Genomic DNA, 3,346 nt, shown 5'->3' with positions numbered 1-3,346 from the left:
TATGTCCATCCATCTGTCCCCCAAGTCCTTCTGACCACCTCCCCCACTGCCTGGGAGCTGTACCCTGGTCACGCTGGTCCTTATCTACCTGTTACCACTATCTGTACCTGGACATGCTGGTCTGTATCCTCTCTTGTCTGCCCCCATCAGTCCATATCCACTTCCCAGCCTGTACCTGTGTGCATTGGTCCATATTCCCCTGCGCACCCCCAATCCATACCTGGATGTGCTGATTTGTATTCACTCCCTGACCTGTATCCATGCCCCCCCACCTCTGTACTTGGTCATGCCAACCTGTATCCACTCTCTTCTGGTCCATATCTCACCTCCCCCAAACCATACGTTGTCACACTATATGAGCTCTGTATCCACCCCCAGGTCCATACCTGGTCTCACCAGTCCATATCTGCCGCTTCCCCAGTCCGTACCTAGTCTGCATCCACTGCATCCTGATCAATACCTCCCCCCACCATCCCTAGTTACATCTGTATCCACCCCCCACCCATGCCTGGTTACACCAGTCCTTATCCACTCCCATCCCTGCCCCCTATCTGTACCTAGTCTCACAAGTTCATATCCAACCCCCTAGTCCATACCTGGTTGCACCATAGTTTCTAGGGTCATAAGGGACCTGAACAGATTATCAAGTCCACCTTTCTGCTCTGGACAGGAACGAGTGCTGGGGTCATAACACCCCAGCCAGATATCTATCCAGTCTCCTCTTGAAGACCCCCAAGGTAGGGGAGAGCACCACCTCCCCTGGGAGTCCATTCCAGAGCCTGGCATCCCTAACCATAAAGTAACACCTCCTGATATCAAGCCTGAACCTGCTGTCAATCAATTTGTGACCGTTATTCCTTGTTATCCCAGGTGGTGCCCAGGGGAACAGAGCCTCACCAATTCCCACTGGTCCCCCCAGTGAGTTTATAGATGGCCATCAGATCCCCTGTCAGTTTTCTCTTGTGGAGGCTGAATAGATTCAGGCCCTTTAGTCTATCTTTGTAGGGCCTGGTCTGCTGCCCCCTGACCACCAGTCCTTAGCCACACCCCCTGGTCTGTATCCACTCTTGTCTGTATTTGGTCATACTGGTCCCCAGTCCTACACCCTGGTCCATATCCACCCCTGCCCCCAACCTGGTGGTACCTAGTTGCTCTGTTGTGGTGGCTGAAGTGGTGCAGAAAACCGAGGCCAAACACTGGTGCATGAGCACAAGACTGACAGTGCAGGGCACACAAGGTATGTGCAGGGCAAGAGCCCCTCAGGGCTGAGGTAAGGTGCTGCTCATGCCCGTCAAGTTCACGATCATGAAGTGCCTCACCTCCCAGTACCACTCTGCTCCACCTGGAGAGGTGCATCCTTCACTGCCGGAGTCTGCTGGGAGCTTACGTCACTTGAGGGAGGGACATGGCTCTGTTACCATATTTTCTTGTATATAATGCACACCTTCCCTTGGGCACTGAGGGAGATGGATGTTTGTTTTTCCTACCATGTTTTTTTACATATGTTGTGCACCTTTTATGACATAATTGGGGGTGGGCAGGGATTAGAGGAGCTGTCCCGCACTAGCCCCAGCTCTGCACCCCCTGCCCAACCAGAATCCAGGCATCAAAGACAATGTCTTTGATGCGATGCGGCGGCTAGTAAAGCGACCAAAACGCTGGTTTGCATCCATAGATGCTTCTCAAGCAAATCCCGGGACGTCATTCTCCCCCTGTACTCGGCCTTAGTGAGGCCGCAGCTGGAGTACTGTGTCCAGTTTTGGGCTCCACAATTCAAAAGGGATGTGGAGAAGCTTGAGAGAGTCCAGAGAAGAGCCACGCGCATGATCAGAGGTCAGGGAAGCAGACCCTATGATGACAGGCTGAGAGCCCTGGGGCTCTTTAGCCTGAAAAAGCGCAGGCTCAGGGGGGATCTGATGGCCACCTACAAGTTTATCAGGGGTGACCCCCAGCATCTGGGGAACGTTTGTTCACTAGCGCGCCCCTAGGGATGACGAGGTCGAATGGTCACAAACCACTTCAAGAACGTTTCAGGCTGGACATAAGGAAGAACTTCTTTACTGTCCGAGCCCCCAAGGTCTGGACCAGCCTGCCACCGGAGGCGGTTCAAGCGCCTTCATTGAACACCTTCAAGATGAAACTGGATGCTTATCTTGCTGGGATCCTATGACCCCACCTGACTTCCTGCCCTTGGGGCGGGGGGCTGGACTCGATGATCTTCCGCGGTCCCTTCCAGCCCTAATGTCTATGAAATCTATGAAATGTGCAGAGCAGAGGTGACAGGGTCCCATGGTGGCAAAGCAGAGGCAGTCTGGAGAGCCTAAATGGAGGGAGGGCAGGGTGATGAGGGCCCCCGCTCCCTTACCAGAGCCCCCACCTACCCCAGTACCCAGGGATGATGCCAATGTGCAGTGGTGCAGGGGCAGCTTTGAGCACCGGTGGGGTCACTGGCCTTGTGATGGGCCCATAGTAACAGCCTGTGGATCACTCTGTTGAAAGTGCCGTCCCCCCAGTATGGGCCTGTGCTCCCCGCAAACCCCAGTACAGACCCCAGACACCCCCAATAACCCCCCCATATCAACTGGTGCCACTATACTGCTCTTCCCAGTTCCTCCCAGTACAGACCAGCATCCCCAGTAATGACCAGTGTCTTCCAATATGACTTGTTGCCCCCTGCTGCCATTTCCAGCCCCCAGCCCAGTGTCCCCCAGCATGGACTGGTGCCCATTCCCCACCGATACAGACCATGCTGGCAAATGCAGTGCTGGAGGCTTCCACCCCAGAGCAGGGTGAGGCCAGACCCCGATGATGCCATCAGCTCCAGGGCCCAGTGGTGCCCATGCTCTTTCCACACAGAAAACTTAGCAGGGGGGAGGAGGGGGGCTGGAGGTACCCTAATCCCCAGTCCACGTCCCCCCCCACCCCTTGGCCCCCAAGGTTTGGTGTGATCCAATGTCATATACAACACACCAGATATACCATATTGTTTCATATTCAATACACCCATTACCGTATTGTCTCATATACCACTCACCTGATAGCATATGGTCTCACATACAACATTCTCATGCCATATTGCCCCATGTACAACAAACCCTAGAATGGAAATAGATCCAGAGCCACAAGAAAACCCCAGCATCTAGGCCTCCTGCTGCCACCCCCACTCCCCCACACACACACACGCACACCCAAAAATCGCTTGTGAAGAAGTTGGGCTCAATGCCTGTCACCACTGGCCCCTGCCAGCTGCACCACGACTATCTCTGCCACCAAGATGCATAAATCTTCATCTGAAAGTGATTTTGGGGGTGTGGTTAGTTCCCAAGTGCCTGGGTTCCCTTCTCCC

This window comes from Alligator sinensis, unplaced genomic scaffold (assembly GCF_000455745.1).
Source record: "Alligator sinensis unplaced genomic scaffold, ASM45574v1 scaffold1023_1, whole genome shotgun sequence".
Lineage (NCBI taxonomy): Eukaryota > Metazoa > Chordata > Crocodylia > Alligatoridae > Alligator > Alligator sinensis.
This window is presented reverse-complemented; position numbering follows the sequence as displayed.